Below are 18,155 nucleotides of genomic sequence, written 5' to 3'. Positions count from 1 at the left end.
AAGTAACCTCAAGTCACCTATGCCAATATTTGTGTTTTCTTTTTAATCCTTCTGTGTTCAACTTGGAGAAAGCTGTAGAAGTGAACATGCAGAGTGGAACCTGGGTCACTTTGGATCACTTGGATAAAGCAACAGAACCCAAAGAATCCCTTGGCCAGTCAGGGTATGATGTTTTGAGTAGAATTCTATTTAAAGCTCTGTGAAGTGTGATAGAGTTCAGAATGGTTCAATGTGGATTTGGATTTAGTTGCTTTTTAGGATTCACTGTACGTGTGTGATTTTTGGCCAAAGCTGGTGCATCACATGGCAGGGAGAGGGAGAAAAGTGGAGATTGGTTTTGGCTTAAGGACTGCATTTTTGTTTGTTTGTGTTTTCAGGACTCTATAGTCACATATTGCCTTTTGCTTTCCAGTTTGGTGTCTGTGAGCAAGCATCAGCAGCCAAGTCCCTTGTACACTGGCTGAGAACAATGTACGGGAGTTACCTGGGGTGCTTGTTGAGAGCGCTTTCTTGGCCCCAGCGTTGCTGTACAAGTCCCAGTCATTACGGGTGAGGTCGAGGAATCTGAATTTCTAACAAGCATCTCAAATGAATCTGATGCTCACTAGAATTTGTGGACTGAATGTGTCACTGATTGTGAAATGACAATAAGGCAAGTAGCATTTATTGTCATGATACAGCAAGCTGTTCTACTTCTCCTTTAATTGATCTTTTTGGAGATCTTTGTTGAATTGGAATCTAGATTGTATGCCGTTCTTCACTGACAACAAACACTTTTCTGAAGATTGAAATTTTAAAAACCTGTTAATATAAGAAACTTTATCCAAATAACTGTTCCAGGTTTAAATTCTAAATTTTAGGATGATTTATAAGGTGTTTAAATGACATGTAGAATGCCATAGTAAACATCCTAAACGACTTTCGAAGGCTCTCTCCCCGTAGCCCACACTGTGAGTCATGCTCCTTGAAGATGTGCAGTGTGATGGGGCCTAGTGATGTCTGTTATGGAAGGGCAGCCCCGTGTCTCTAATACTTCATAAAGCAAAGCTTTTATTATTTACTTTGAAAAAATTCCATGTGAGGACTATGGAATTCTTTAAGTGCCTAAACCTGAGCCACCTACTAATTCTTGTGGCTGTTGGTAATGAATATAGGAGGTCTATGTGTGTTCTGTCTGTAGACTCCAGGAAAGTTCAACATAGCCCCAATATTCCCTTTTGGCTTTTCATGTAAAATTGTCCATAGCACTTTCTTCCTAAGCTCAGTTTAATTTTCTTTTGTGCCTTTTGTACCTTGAGATATGCTGTCTTTCTTGGTGAGAATGGTATAGCCATGAACCTTTTTGTCATTGTTTTGTAGCATTCATAGAGTGAGGACCAGATTAACTGTAATTTACCTTTTTTTCCCTAAGTTATTTCCAAAATTTGCTAAAAAGCTGCAGCCTCAGGGACACCTCTGACTTTCTCACACAACTAACAAATGCCACCCTAATTTGGAACACATGTTCTGTCAAAGTTTTACCTATAGCCTAGAGTTCCAAATTTGCAACTTCAGCATCTTCTGTTGAAAATAAACAGCGTATTTTCTCTTAAGCTCCCTTTTTGCCTCCCCTTGAACTCCATAGTTTTTATAACAGTAATAAGGAAATGTAGTTATGGGTATAATTGCCACAAGGCAATTGTACCCTGGAGGACTGGCAGAATTTTCTTTTCTATATCTGAGGGCTGGGCTCCATCAAGAAGATCCATTTGCAAATAACTCAATTAGAAGAATAACAACAGTATCTTTATTTTTATAGCAACTTTCCCTATAGAGATCAAAGTGTGTTAGGGACATCCTATCAGATTCATCATTCTAATACCCCAGTGGACTGGAATAAAAAGTTTTATTATACTTGTTTGAGACAGGAGAGTGAGACAGAGAAAGCTTAAATGTTGTCCCTCAGATCATAGAGAAAGTCAGAAGGGGAAATGCAGTGAAAAATCAAGGTTTTTCTATTACTCTGCAAGTTATCAAGCTCTGCATTCCTTTCTGGTAATTGTAAAGGATCAGAATAAAGCACAACCTCTTTGGGGATTGCAAAGTAATGTAGATGAAAGTGCCTTGAAAATAGCTAAGGTATTCTTGCTATCTTTATCATATTTAGTACAAATGGAAGGTAAGAAAGAACCTTATTGTCAGTATCTAGTTGTGCCAATATATATGAAATGGATTTTGCACATTCTTGATTGATTGGATTCAAACTGCCAAGTTGTCTTAATCATTAATGAAGGACTAATGGAAAATAACATTTATAATTCTGGATTTAAAGGACTTCCGTAAGATTTGACAACAAATTTTGAACAGATTAAGAAGCCAAAGATCAAAGTTACTCTGATTACATAAACGGCCTAACAAAACAATTAAGTAGTCTGATTTTTCTTTTTAAGGTTTTACTTGTAGACTCCATAGTTCTGAGGGTAGGAGTGATGAACTTAGGCTCTGTATTTTTTTTTTTTTTTAATTTATTTTTTTGCTAGAATAAGAGAACTGGGAGTAAAATTACTACTAATCTGTCGACCTGATTTCAGGGAGCCTTGGAGGACACATTCTCTGGGGGAGTAGACACAATTAACTTGATGTTCCTAATTACTATTGTTTGATTTGTGATTAAAAGTGGTGTATTTTGGTGTAGGGCTTTTGGCTCCTCAGGTGTCCAGTGTGCTGCTGCTGGGAAGAGTAGGGAGTGGCAGCATTCCCTCCTTAAACAGGAATCCCCTTCCACAAACTAGAAGCTGAAATATCAGAAATAACCCACATTTAATCAGACCTTGCCTTCTAATGAGAAAAAATGAAAAATTAGGCAAAACATAAATGCATGGCTTTTTAAAGCTCTCTCTTTGATTTTCAAAGTTCTACAGTGGGTTCATATTTCTTCACTTTAACCCAAGTAAGTGAAGCTATCTTTCATTTATAGATCCTCCCTGAGTGCCTCATGGGAAGAGTAATGGCCTTGAGACTTTTATCTCACCATCACTGCACCTCTTGTTATGTCTTGATGCTTAATGAATGTTAAGCTGAAAACTAATCCAGGTAAACAGGTGAATGGAAAATTAAGTTCAACATAGAAAAAAACATCCATCATTTAGGGGCACCATTAGCACTGCCAGTGGACTAAGGAGACACATGCTGTTCCCTACCAGGTGATTGGATCATATCAGCTAATTTATTCTATTTTTAATAATTGCTGAATGATATTAATAGGGAACTTTCAGTTATTTTATTATGCATTTTCTTTTGCAAAAAAAAGTTTAAAAACATTTTCTTAAATTCTCCACCCCCTTTTTCTTCCTAATGCCCTTACTAGATTCCTTTCTCTGTGTTTGCAATGTCATTGTGGTTTTCATGGTGTGACATACATACCCTTAATGCCATAAAAGATTCCTGCTCTGTGAAAATAAAATTGAACAGTATTGTCACTTTGAAAACACAGTGATAGCTTTGAATGGGAGTCTAACGTGAGGAGGAAGCTGTGGCTTTGGGATCCAGATTACGGTGACCGAACTTCCAAATGCAAATTTGGTCTGCAATCCTGGCTTCACTGCAGTCATTTGTATTGACATTGAATAAATAAACCTAAATAAATAAGAATGAAGCGGCAACACAATAAAAGTTGTCTCATTTGTGCTTTAGACTTTCAAATAAAAATTAGAATTTATCATTTTCTTTGAGATTATTTCTCTGTTTCATGTCCTTACAAAATTAGCTTGATGTTTTAACTCATCTTTACTTCATTAAAGCATTCCTTAGATATGGAGTTTTCTAAAAAATAAAATATTTTGTCAATAAGATGGAAAATGACAAGCATTATTTCCTAAAAGCATCACAGGAGAGAGAAGCATTGTGCATTTATCAGGCAGTGACAGAATTTTGCAGATTGATGATGGAAGCTGTAACATCAAACCTTGCCATCTCTGGCGGTTTAAATACTGTGTAGGTCAGTTGTACCAAAAGATTTTTTTTAAAACTTCTTTTGCCAGTTGATTGGTCCTATGAAGTAAATTAATGGTTTCAGTTCAATTCTTGGGCAGTTAGCATTCTCTGGGGCCCTTATTGGCTTAAGCAAGCCTGGAAGAAAAGGATTTCCTTCCAGGTCAGGTGTAGAACATTGTGGAGAAGCTTATGGGATCTCTTTCTCTTTTGTGAAAGAGAGAGAGAGTATGTGTGCTGGATTGGGGTGGTATAGTGCACCTCCAATATTAAAAAATAATTTCCTAATAAATTATCTCAGTGTTATTTTGTTCTATCTTCTGTGACGTTGGTAAGTGGATATTTTGTGTAAATTTGGCTCCAAACAGACCTTCAGATACATTGAAGGTGGAGCATAGTTCTTTGCTCTATCATCCCGTTTCTAGGATAGTGCCTGTTTCAACCTATTTCTCAGCCAAATTATATCATAATTTGCTGTCTGCTTAATATAATGTATCTCATTTGTTTTATCTTGGCTCTAATTGAATTATCTACTTCTATGGCATGAATCTTAAATCAAAGCATGTACATATACAGTACATTGGAAGAACTGGAATAATTTTTATTTCTTCTTATTGTCCTTTTTCTTTTGGGACTGTAACTTATAATGAAAGTTTAAGTTTCAAATAGTATGTGTGTAATAAAAAACTTGGTTAAAATTTGGATTCGTTTTCCTCTCTGGCTTTAGGCTCTCTGTCCCACCCATTCCACCCCCCCATTACCAGAAAAAGTCAAGGGCTATTTCTATCTTGTGGTCTCAGCATTATTCCTATAGTTTTTAGTGTCTGTGCAATATGTCTGCTGTCATATTTATGGAGATTGTATCTTAGCTTACCTGTCATACTCTAATTTTCTCATTGGGGAAAATAAAGGGTGGTGGGAAAACACAAAAAGTGGAAGTTATTGCTAGACTTACTTCATGGCCACTTTATGTCTATTTAGACTCCAACCCATTTTCTTTTTTCAGTAAATATTTATTGAATTAAATTATAAATGTGCATTAGAAGTTTGCTTTATGTGGCATAGATTGACTAAAATACATTTCAGGCACAGTTTTAAAAAAATAATAAACATGTATTTTCAGTTGAAATGATCTCTGTATGATGTTTGGTGGTAACTGTCACCAACTAGGAAAATAATGTTTTAAAAAGAGACATAAAATAAATCTTGGGGGTGGGGGTTCAAAATGATTGAGAGAGAGGATGTAGAAGGACATTGCATAGAGTGCAATGCTGGCAGCTAAGTGTGCACATCCAACGCCAGTGTCATCCTGTTAGTGCTATCCAACAAAAGTTGGCAACATGTGAATTGATGCTGTATGTTTTTCCGTTATGTCACTTCCCTCTAGCCGGGCTGTTATCTAGCACAGCTTAAAACATGAAGTATATTGGTACTGTTTTCATTTGTGATTCTAAAGTTTTGGTACTGTGAGTTCATATATATCCCTGTGCATATGAACATAAATATTTTTGTTTTCTCGTGTTCGTAGAGTGTTTTAGCAAAACACCATAGAGTGTACTATTCTGATAGAAAAAACGCTTTCTTATTTTGTAATTTTTTCTTTTCTTATTTTGTAGTTTTTCTTATGTAAAATGCCTGATGTCAAGTGGGGACTTATGAACCATTTCCTAAAGGAAACAGAGTAATGTTGAAATCATTTCTCTTTCCTGTTACATATTATTCTTATGCTGATGTATAGTGGTACATATTTAAGAAAACCTTTTGATTATTCCCATGAGACTGTTAGTTATTCCGACAATTGATAAGCATTTCAAAGTTGTTTGTGGCATGAAAAACAAGTAAATGTATAATGTTTTACAAACACAATCAAATTTATAATTGTTCCAGTCAAGGAGCATACAGTCATGTTTGTAGGAAAAATACATGCACATGAAAAAACTTGGTATGTGCAACTTTTTAAAGATTGGATAGAGAGACTAGGAGATGATAAAAAGAAGAAGTAAACTTGGATGGTGGGGTAGGATTATCAGAAGACCTCCTGGAAGAGATATATTTGGAACATGGCATTGAAAATCTAATTATCTTTTTAAAAAACTTGATTATTTTTATGTATCAATATACACTATAAAAAACTTTTGGATATAGAATTTTGTACTTAGTACTGAATGGTGGCAGTGTTTTCCCATCTTTTTTTTTAAAAAATGAGAATCATAACAAATACTTGAAATCTATTGATTTTTACAGAATTATTGTATTTGTCTAATACTGTTTAACTCTATTACCTGACTTGTATTTTAGAGTGATAGATATGCCAACTTCAAAAAACAAATGTATCTGTCAGATTTGAGTGAAATAAACTACCAGATAGTCCAATAGGAGGAATTTCATGGGCAAGGCCAGTTTCAGTGAGAAAAGCTGAATGGGCAGTGAGGTCACCCAGATATTAGCATCAATAGGAATCTACTGCTCAAATTGAGCTGGAGCTGCCTGAAGGGAGGGCATCACAGAGGGAGGAACTTGTTCAGTGGAAGCAAGAATCACGAAAGGAAAACTCGCCACTGTTCGGAGACAAATGCCAAAGCAGAGGAGGGAAGGAATACCTCCCCTTCTCCTTTCTTCCCACCCTCCAAATTCCCCAACTCCTACCATTACCTCCTGTTGGTTGGACCTAGCCTGAAGTCAATAGTTAATGGAACTGGGAAAGGTGGTTTGCAGGAACAGAATTCAGGATGAATCTGAGGACAAGTTACCATTACAGGACAATTCTAATTTTGGGAGTGGGTGGAGGGAGAGATTTAGGTAAGATTCAAAGCAATCGTTTGGGGCAGGGGAATTAAGTTTGCATAATATCCAAAGCTTTATCACACCAGTTTTTCTTACTGGTGTTGAGGTACTAATGTTTTAAATCCTATCTGAAAATTTAGTTTATACATTTCTATCATGGCCTTGCTGTTAGATGGTTTTGAAAAATATCCATGAACAATCTTGTTAGTAAGTTTTAGAGTTTTAACATGCTTTAAATATCAAGAAAAAATTGATCTTGTCTAATTAGAAGCAATCTTTAAGACCAAAAACAACAGGTGACAGACTCAAATTATTCCTATGGCAGTTAATTCTGACAAAGAATTGGATGATCCCTTCTTCCCCTTTTCCATCTTTTGGAGGTACCAAGAGTGGGCAAGGAAAAGTTCAACTGGTCTTGTAACCAATCACTATCTAGAACTTGGAAATAATGATATGATTTCTTGTTTTTGTGTGTGTGTTTGTTGGAGGTTGAATATGCAACATAGTTTGTTTTTTGATTGGATGAGAAGGCAATGTCAGTTTTGAAATGGCAGCATAATAATCAATTTGGAAAGTTAAACATGAGCCATATGTAGTGGTACGTGCAATGAAAATAATCTTTATGAGCATGGGAGATGAGTCTGAGTAAAGAGCTTGAAGTTGGTCCGTGTTAAAATTTTGTCACATCTGGAACGCATTGATGTCTAAGATTACATAGGTTTGATATCATTCAGGGTTAAGGCATATGGATGGGACATTATGCAGAACCTTGATTTTTTCATACTCTTTGGATTTGGCTTAGGCATTTTTGAATCATAAGGAGTTGATCTGAATCTCTATTAAAGATAAAATGAGTAACAAGACAAAATGGGAGGAATTTTGAGCACCTGGTGCACAGCTCTGCACCATTATACTCTCAGTTCCCTTCATTAAAATGGATATAGCAAGTGAACATGCCCCTCATCATTTATTTTCCCGTTTCCCAAATAACCATAGTAATGAGTAGTAGATTTCATGGTGGGCTTCTGTTATTCTTTATTATTCTTTGTTAGAATTATCTGCATTTTATTTTTTAATTTTTATTTATTTTTTTCAAGATATGGTCTCACTCTGTCACCGAGGCTGGAGTGTAGTGGTGCAGTCTCAGCTCATTGCAGCCTCAACCTCCAGGGCTCAAATAATCCTTCCACCTCAGCCTCCCAAGTAGCTGGAACTACAGGCACCCACTGCTAAGCCCAGCTAATTATTGTATTTTTAGTAGAGATGGAGTTTCACCATGTTGGCCAGGTGATCTTGAACTCCTGACCTCAGGTGATCCTCCCACCTCAGCCTCCCAAGTAGCTGGGGCTACAGGCACCCACCACCATGCCCAGTTAATTATTGTATTTTTAGTAGAGATGGAATTTCATTATGTTGGCCAGGCTGGTCTTGAACTCCTGACCTCAGGTGATCCACCCACCTCAGCCTCCCATAGTGTTGGGATTACAGGCATTGCCACAGTGCCTGGCCAGGATTATCTGTATTTTAAACTATTATCTTAAAATGACTGTTTGAAAGAATATTGCCCCACAAAATGCCCTATCTTCATGTCTCTGTGAGCCTGTAAAGTTTTCAAAGTTCTTTCAAACACATTATTTCATTTGTTAGAATATTCTTCACCTTCTGTTTTAAAAAAAGGGAAATCATGTTAGCTATTTTTTGTTTTTGTTTTATCAGTATAATTGAGTTCCTTTCTTTGCATGCACAGTTTTAATTTGCAAGAGGAAGTTACTGTCTTCTCATTTCTTTCCTCATTTTATCCCTTTTCCAAAATGTTGGTTCAATGATGCATTATTCAAATAGTTTTATTCCTGGTAAATTAGCTTTTGCCTTGAAAACATGGGGACAGAAGTTCTTTGAACCACTTATAAAGGAACTGTTAGGACATTTAATACTATTATCTGCCACATCAGCAAGCTTCCTGTTCATCAAATGACTTATCTGATTTTTTCCCTCTAATATTATGATAAAGTTATTTTATGAACAGAAGCAATAATGAATACCCCACATACAAATCTACTTTACTTTGATAGAAAGTATGCTATGCGTCATCTTACTCTGTTATCCAGTTAATTGTTATGCATCTTGAGATTAAATATATACATTTATTTTTATATGAATATATTATCACAGACTTAAGAGCCATAATTTAATAATAAAACAAGGACTGGTTATTAATCACATGTAAGTAACGTAAGATATAAAAAACCCATCCAGTTTCTTCTCTCTAAGCTCACATAATGATATAGACATAAACATTTTAATGATTTGGCAAAGTATCTTTTTAGCTAACATAATAGATAAATCTGTATCCAATTAAAAATTTTTTAGGAGCATATGCCTGTGAAAAAATGAGCAATTACAAAATACGAATACGACTTTTTGGTCATTGAGTCAATCACTACATTTGTATTTGTAGAGAGGTTGTAGAAACTTAATAATTAGAATATATGTACATAATAAGCAAAAACTAAAAGTTATGCTTGGCATTACTGGCAGTTTGTTTGTAATTTAAGGAAGATGAACTGTTTTAAGTGCTACCAGTCATCATCTTGTTCTCTGTAAAACCGTGGTTAGTCATTCAACACATATTGATTGAGCATCTACTGTGTGCCAGGAATATGCTAGGGCAGTAAATAAGGCTCACATGTTTCTTGACCCCATGGATTTTAAAATGTAGCAGAAGAGTTGCACTCTAACCCAGTCAGTCCTTCAATTACCTGTGTTGTCAGTGTTTACAAGGGGCAGTGCAACCAACTAGGTGGGGATTTTGGTTTTTTTTTGGAGGAGGAGGAGTACTAATTAAACCTTAAAGTACATTAAATATATATATCTCATAGCCTTTTTCCACAAAAATACTTGTACATATTTCACTGTTTTATGAAATTATTTTTTTTCCTATTATTTCTAATTCCTTTGAAAACAACTAAGACTAAACTCTTACCTTTTCTTAACTAGTTGCGACTGGGCAAGGTGAAAACTGATTTGTGCGTGAAATGGTTTGCTTAGGGTCAGCATACAAGCGCTTGGCAGTTGCCGAATAGAACCCGGGAGTCCTGACTCTCCAGACAGTTTGGAGAGAACACGTCCTGCTCCCTGAGAAGAAAGATTGCCAATGAAATATTAGAAAATCTTACGTCTGATTTTAACCTAGATATATTAAGTTTTGGGGAAAATACATGAAATGACATAGCACAGAGGGGTCATGTGTACACAGGAGTGTTGTATGTGTGGGATTTAGAATAATGCGTGAAGACTCTAGGATAAACCACATGTGTAAGTCATGGTGCTAGGTAGTAACATAAATGCTGTTCAGGACTTTGGAGGTAAAACAGCACTTATTTTTCTATGCTTTCCTTTTAAGAGAAAAATTTAAGACTAATAGAATCATAAACATTGCATTTGGTTTATGTTGAAATTCTGCATTGATTTTTCAATTTGCCTCCATGATTATGTTCTTAAGTCTGATGACATTCTGGTTTTCATTTCCAGATTCCTATTTCACCAACATTTTCTTTGCACTACATACCTTGCTGTAAAATGCAGGTTTCTTGGTTTCCAAGGGGAAAAAAAAAATGTGTATTACATAGTATAGCTGAAATCCAAAATGTCTCCCAGATTGCAAAGACAGAACATTCATCTCCTCTTTTCCTACTGGATCTGGCTGGGTTTTGGAAAGGACTTTATTATTTTCATGTGGCAAACTGCATTGGCAAATTGTTCCTCAAAGTACGCAGTGGCGTGTTCATCTAATATTATAAGATATGGGCAGCATTTATGAAAGATTATAAATCTTACAACTCTCTTCAGAAACTTAAAATACAGCTGGAAATGTTTTGCTTCCAACAAATATGCAATCTTCATAAAATTCGAAAAGAAATGTTTTGAATAAATAATGTTTTAGTTTATTTCTCTCTAGTGCGAGAGCTATTTCTTTTAGTCAGAATCATGCCATAAAACTCTTCTCTCCTCTACATTAGCACCCTTGCCTCTGTATATACATTATGCCGGTGCATTTAATATATATTTTTAAGTCTGCCAGATTGCTGTGCCTTGTTTTTAAAGATAGAAAACTGGATTTGTTCCCAGGGACTCTTTCCTTAACTCGACCAGTTTAAAAACTAAGCAAGGATTGAGTCAGTTAATTAATTTAAATAAGATTACAAATCAAAAACATATTATGTAATCTTGATTTAATTACCACATTTTATTTACTTAATTGAAAACACACTGTAGAAAGTCAGCAATCTTGATAATGACCAGTACGGTGTTTTTGCATTCTATAGGTTAAAGCCTTCAAAAGCAAGAACTGTAGGTGATCCTGATTATGACGTTTGGTTCACTCAATCCCTAGATCAGTAGAAAGTCATTGAACTTAATCTTAGGGTGGGGCAGAAAGGTCAGATACGATTATCCTAGCTTCCCATTGTTGGGGGTGTGGGTTGGTGCTACTTAATGAAGTACCACAGCGCTCTGGTCAGAGATGTTGGCAGATTTAACGCTTTTTGTGCAGGGGTTTCATATTTGCAGGAGTTTCATTAGTAGTCCCCTGTGGTCGAATGGTTTGATTTGATTTTTTTTTTTTGATATGTGATTTTTGATGTATGATTTTTTTTTCTACCTTAAATTTCAGTGGCCTATGTTTTTCAGTTAATTCCCTGTGGACAAATTTGAGTCTTGAGCCTTAACAAATCCTTATTTTAATCCTTGGGATATGACGCTTTGAACCTAATCTCCTTGTTAAGCCAAAAAGTGGCTCTTTAAAAGAAAGCTTAATGATAAAACAAGTGGAATGTTCAGGAGCGAAATATCTACTCTCTTGTTCTATAGTTTTCTTTGGTTAATGAAATTATTTTATCGTGAAGATCTTAAATGTAGCAACATCTTTTTAAACTATGCGTTTTGCTAAATCCAACATATATTTTAAAACCAATGTTAACCAACAGAAAGAGGGATCTGAAGATACAGGCCTTCAAATGTAAAATAGTAAATGGTTTAAAATATGCAGGAAACTGCATCTCCCAAATGTTATTTTGGTTCTGCCAAAATATGCAGAGAGGTCTAATTTCTCTTATTGCTCAGAACTGGGTTTAGGAGGAGTACAGATTCACTTAAAAAAAAAAAAAAAACAAGGTCAGGGATTCCATTAACAAAGTGATAAAGTTAAAACTTCCCATGTACAGCTTGTTAACCAAGTTTTGCAGTGAAGTGGACTCCAAATAATTTAATGCCCTGTTGAAAAGAGACAGAGAGACAGAGAGACAGAAGCAGAGGGAGACAGAGAGATAAAGGAAGACACAGGCACACACTTTCTCTCACACACGCACACATGCAGAGAGAGAGAGAGAGAGAGAGAGAAGCATGAAGGAGGGAGGGAGAGAGAGAGAGAGAAACCATTTCCCAAATATTTACATGCTTACGAGAGGCAAGGAAAACACTCAGTTTTCCTGTGTTCTTTCGTTGTCTTATTTTAATACACATCTAATAGAAAATAAAATAATGTAAAACTATAATTTTATGTCACCCAAAGCAATGAAGCAATCTTCCATTAAAACTGAAGCTGCCTAGTGTTTTAACTGTGCTAGAAAAAAAAAGCCAAATTATGTAATAAGAATTGTGATTATGGAAAGTTAATGTGCTATAAATCTCAAAGAATCAGTCATGGGAGACAGTAAACTGCAAAGGGTATGGTAGAAAACTTTGGACAGAGAGAGGGGAAGAGAGAGAAGGTTTGACCCAAGGAGAATAGTTTGCTCTCCATTACCCTTAATAATACAGATGTTTTTGTTTTACTTTTTTATTCCCCTACTATAAAATACATGCATTTGTATTCCTTCCCTCAAGCTTTTGTTTCTTACCTGTTACATCTTGTTTCTGGCATGCTATATACTTAATTGTAAAAATATACTGTTATATTATCAATTAATAATGTTTTAGAGAGAAAGAAAGAGACTGTTCTAAGCCTTAAAAAATCTCATGGTATTCTTTCATTGACAATGGGCTATTTCTTCACCTGCTTAAGGCAAAGGACTATGACAAAGGGGCCCTTTATGACATGATGACTACGTTTAGTTCTAGCAAGAGGCTGTCTGTAGGTTAATAGGTTACAGTGTGGGTTTCATTTACTCCTCTGATATCCCTTGATATAAAAGCTATATTGTTATGGAATCATAGAATTTTAGAGCCACAGGGGACCTGAAAACTCACCTTGTACAGCTCCTTCTTTGCTCCAAAATCATTATAAATTAAAATTATGCTTCTCCAGTTATCTTTTTCTGTTGATCCTCAAGCTATGGTGTCAGAGAATAAAAAGAGTTCCTAAAAGAAATTTCATCTAGGAGTAGAAAGTTTATGTATAAAGGTCATTAAAACTTTCTTGGCCCAGTGCTTGCAAAGTAGGGACCTGGACCTTCACCAAAGGTTTCTTCTCTTTATAGGAGATGGACAAAAAATAATTTCTGACTCAAAATAGTACGTCTTAGCCACCCTATCTTTTTCCAAATATTTCTTCAGGAAGTTGGGAAGTAGGACTGAGCCTTACATTAGGCTGGGAGACTTAGCCCTGGGAATTGTGTGTCTCTTTCCCTGGCTTGCCACAAGAAATTTATCTGTTTGACTTCTAATGTGTGATTTTACACAGAACGGTATGCTTTGTCTTTCTTTTTTGTGCACTTTCATAGTTTATAGACTGATGGTTTTCTGTTCATTTGACTCAACCAAATGTGCCAGGCCTTATCCCAAAGATTAGGGCTATATAAGGCTAAATAGGGCAGTAGACCTCATGTCATATTGTTGAGGATCTAAAGGGGATGACCTCACCATGGGGGAGTTCAGGGAGAAAAACGGGGGAACATTATGCACAGACTTGGAGACATCAAATGAAGGAGACACACAAGGAACCAAAAGGCTACAGGATGACCCAGGTGCTGATGGAGGCCAGATCAAGGTGCCACGAATGGCATACTAGTTTCAGAATATATGTAAAGGTTTTAGCAGATGTTTAGCTTAATCAGTTTTGGGTCTTATAAAGATCATCTTGGTAAAAGAGTGAACTATGTCTTAGAAAGGTAGGAAATCAGGTCATTTTTTCATGGCATTGTTCCTAAGGTCACCTTCTTTTGATATCTTTTATGATATGCCTTTGCCTACCCTTCCTAGGAAGAATCATCTGTCCCCTCTTGATTTGTGTATTTTTTAATTTGTATATTTCCGTCTCTTCAGGCAGCCTCTGAACTTCTACATGGCATAGAGTGTGTATTCTTTTTTAAAAACAATATTTAAAGATCATTATTGTAAATTAAATATAAATTTAATAAGCATTATGGAGCACTTACTGTGTTCCAAACATTACCGAGTGTTTGGAATACATGAGCTGATCTTGGCTCACTGCAACCTGCACCTCCCAGGTTCAAGCAATTCTCATGTCTCAGCCTCTCAAGTAGCTGGGATTACAGGTGTGTGCCACCACACCCAGCTACTTTTTTGTATTTTTTGGTAGAGACAGGGTTTCACCATGTTGACCAGGCTGGTGTTGAACTCCTGACCTCAAACAATCTGCCTGCCTCGGCCTCCAAAAGTGCTGGGATTTACAGGCATGAGCGTAAATCTTAATTGATTTACATTTGAATGATGCTTACATTAATGACCTACAAAAAAATCTTTGACAGTTTTGATGATTTATTTACCTCAGATAGTTGCACTGTATCTACTCCAGAAAGTTAGTGCTCAGTAAGAAATACTTTACAGGCTATTATTTATTTATTGTCATATATATTTAACACACATCTTATAGAGCTTCCACCAGATTGTCCAGAAAACATTAGAATTTCCTTTGCTTAATGGAGACAATCCAAACTAAATTTGATTTGTAGAATTGGCCTCTCTTTAAGACATCAATTAGTGTATAGAGTTCAGTGATGCTAATGATTACTTCCAACTTAGATATAGAAAGTAGCTAAAGGCTTAATAAAAAGATTCTTGAATGTATTGGTGAATAGTGGGAAGGGTGAGGGAAGTTAGGGGAAGATAAGTTTTCCAGAAACAGTTAAACTACTGAAAAGTCATTTGGCTGTACATTATTTTAGGATTGCATCATAACAATACAAGAAGTATTGTGTCTGAATAGGCTGCCCATATAGAGAACAGAAGTTTTAATAGTTGCTTTGTAACTTTGGACACGCTGTTTGATCACTTACGTATCCCAGGATCTTCCATAAAATGGGGTCATTAGAAAAAACTGCTCACTCCTCGGGTAAAGCTTAGATATTGGAAGAGCCACGAGAGATTGACTGCTTTTTACAAAAGGAGTGGACGAAAGGATTGAAAAGTTGGTAAGGGTCCCGCATAAATGTGAACCTTTTCTTGTACTTGGAGAATCTTTAACCTGGAGAGGAAGGAACTGATTAAGTTTAAAAGATAATAATTTAGAAGTAACTTCATTACCTTTTTTTTTTTTTAGAAGAATAAACATATGTTTAATCCACATTTAAAGAATGGGGAACATGAAACTTTCATAAATATGTAATACAAAATTTATTTCAGTTCAACGTTACGCCCAGTCAAGTCAGAAAGAGACAACACAGAAATATAGAAAATAGAGATTGAGATCAAGGAAGAGAAAATGAGAGGTGGAAGGGAATGAGGGAGGACTGATTTTGGCTGGCTGCCTTCAAAAACTCCTCTCTTTTTCTCTACTGCATCAGAATCTTTCCAGACACTAAACTGGGCGTGGTGGCTCACACATGTAATCCCAGCACTTTGGGAGGCCAAGGTGGGCGGATCACTTCAGGCCAGGAGTTAGAGTCCAGCCTGGCCAACATGGTGAAACCCCGTCTCTACCAAAAAATACAAATATTACCTGGGTATGGTGGTGTGCGCCTGTAGTCCTAGCTGCTCGGGAAGCTGAAGTACAAGAATCGCTTGAACCCAGGAGGTGGAGGCTTCAGTGAGCTGAGATAGTGCTACTGGACTCCAGCCTGGGTGATAGAGCAAGAGTGTGTCTCAAAAAAAAAAAAAAAAAATTTTTTTTCTTCCAGACACTAGACCCAGTATGCTGGGCAGCTCACAACTCTTAGCAGCGTTGTTCCTCAAAGACTTCAGCCTTCTGGAAGGTAATTTTCATGAACTGGCTGCTGTCTACTGCCTTTTGAGCATGACAGCTCCTAAAAGCCTTGAAGCAGCAGTGGGCTCCTCCCTTTTGGGGAGTGAGGGATGAAAGCATTTACACAGGACTTCTCAGGTGGACGCACACTTCTCCATGCTTAGTCAAGTCACCAGTCATTTTTAGATGCTTGTGTTGGGATGGACAGAACTTAGTTATGTCCCTTTTCTCCCTTTCTTCCTAAAAGTTAGTTATCATTAAGCATAGAGCCACATTACAGTGAATACTTTTTTTCATTTTAATATGTTTAAACCATTAACTATATTAATCATTTTTAATGTGACTCTATGCTTAATATTAATAATGTCTTTTATTTACTGATAATATAGACTGTGTCTGACCCAATGCTTTTGGTACTTAATATGGTATAATCTGCAATGATTTTACAAGGTAGATAATATTATTGCAGTTTTCAAGATCCAGACTCTAAGACACTTAAGAGTAAGTAATTTTGTACAAGATCATGCCGCTAGTGAGGGACAGAGCCAGGCTTCACTATAACATATTAAGCGCACACACACACACACACACACACACACAGAGAGGGAGAGAGAGAGAGAGAGAGAGAGAGAGAGAGAGAGAGAGGTGGGAGGTGTTGAGCAAAGTGATGGAAGTGGTTAAATAAAACCTTTGGGTATAGAGTAATTTGACCTAGGTGGTGAATTGGAAGGGGTTTAGATGTGGTCTGAATAATTCTTTCTCTGAAGTCAACCACAATAACAGTTCATTTCTGGTTTCTCTGCCAACCGCGACTCCCTGGTTACTTCCTTTTCCAGCAGTTGGAATTAAGTGACCAATATAAGGTGACATAAGAGTTAAGAGTAGATTATAGTGTTAGAATTTACAGTCTGAAAAGTAAATGCTCTGTCATTTGCTCACTGAGAGGGCCCTCTCCTATGTTTCTGGGACACAGTATACCCTGTTTTATTTCATGAGAGGGCATGAGCTTTGGCATATGAAGGAAAGTCTGTCATTGTGTGTGCCAGTAAACACCAGATCATTTTAGAAAGTGGAATTGCTACAAAAAGCAAATGTGTGCCTCAAATTTAGGGTCTACTTCAGCTTTGCCTCAAATGCTTGTGGGTTTTTTAGTAAGTATATTTTTTCAGTCGAAGAAGTTGGTCTGCAATTGTTGGAAATGAGAAGAAAAAATAATTTACAGCAGAAAAGAATAGAGTTTCTCTAGCTGGATCCTTTCTTAAGAATGGAAGAGACTTTCGTTCTTTTCTCTGCTGAACCCAAATTTTAGCAACAGATGATGGAAAAGAGTTTTGTGGCACCATTTTGAAGTTGCTGTAACTAAACATGCTAAGGCTCATGCAGAGAGTCTACAACTCCTGAAATGAGGCGACTGCTGCAACGAAGTGACAACTTTAACTATCTCAGGTTTCATCACAAGCGTGGCATTAGCGACGCTGAGGGATGCATGTCTAAACCTTCATAAGAGTGAGACAGCTTTGGAGGGAAAATAAAACATAGGGAGGCTCTGGTCAGTGGGTGTATTATACATAAGTAGGAATTCCTAAAAAGTGTTAGAATCACTTGAGAAATTAAACTGGAATGTAGTACCAATGCTGAGAGACATTTGTCAGAGGGACTCAAGGGAAAAATAGCTGATGCTATAGCAAAAAGTTATGATTTATCATTTTTATGTAGCTATCATACTCCAGGCCTGGAAAGTGGCCCATATTGTACCACTTTTTTTATAGGAATGTAGAATGAAGAAGATTGATCTTCTAGTTTATAAGTCACTGAATCTTGCCTTGATTTCAGAAAAAGTAATAAGAGGACTTCATGGGAGATGGGATTTTTAGAGTATTCTCAGCTCTCTGACAGTCTTCAGGAGACTCGAGCCAGATGAAGAGTGGTCATTTCTAGTTTCTTTACTTTCATTTTGAGAAATCAGGAAACAATTGGAGGAAAATGTGGGAATCACTAAATATGCTTGCTAAGATTTCGTGAGATCTGTTCTAGAATAAAACCAAAAAGACAATTAAGGAAATGGGATGAAGGGGTAAAATTCTGATCTCAGCATTATATCTAAGCTAACAGGCATGAGGCAAAGGGCAGAAATAAATAACCAGGTTTTATATGAGAAGAAACTAACAGGATGTTCTTACATTTAATAGTAGAAGCAGCAGTTTCAGTATGTTAATCACTTACCTGAAAGGACAGAATAACCCCGATAAAAAAACCAGCATAT

At 36.5% G+C, this 18,155-nt stretch overlaps 1 protein-coding gene across 14 annotated transcripts in view; it reads left to right on the top strand.

Annotated features, from left to right (window-relative positions):
- Positions 1–18,155, top strand: part of NFIB (nuclear factor I B) — a 248,781-nt gene that overhangs the window by 126,294 nt on the left and 104,332 nt on the right. The window lies entirely within an intron of this gene.

The sequence above is a fragment of the Trachypithecus francoisi genome, unplaced genomic scaffold (genome assembly GCF_009764315.1).
Source record: "Trachypithecus francoisi isolate TF-2019V2 unplaced genomic scaffold, Tfra_2.0 Lachesis_group16, whole genome shotgun sequence".
NCBI lineage: Eukaryota > Metazoa > Chordata > Mammalia > Primates > Cercopithecidae > Trachypithecus > Trachypithecus francoisi.
Note: the sequence above shows the minus strand (reverse complement) of the source record. Positions and strands in the feature narration are given on the sequence as shown.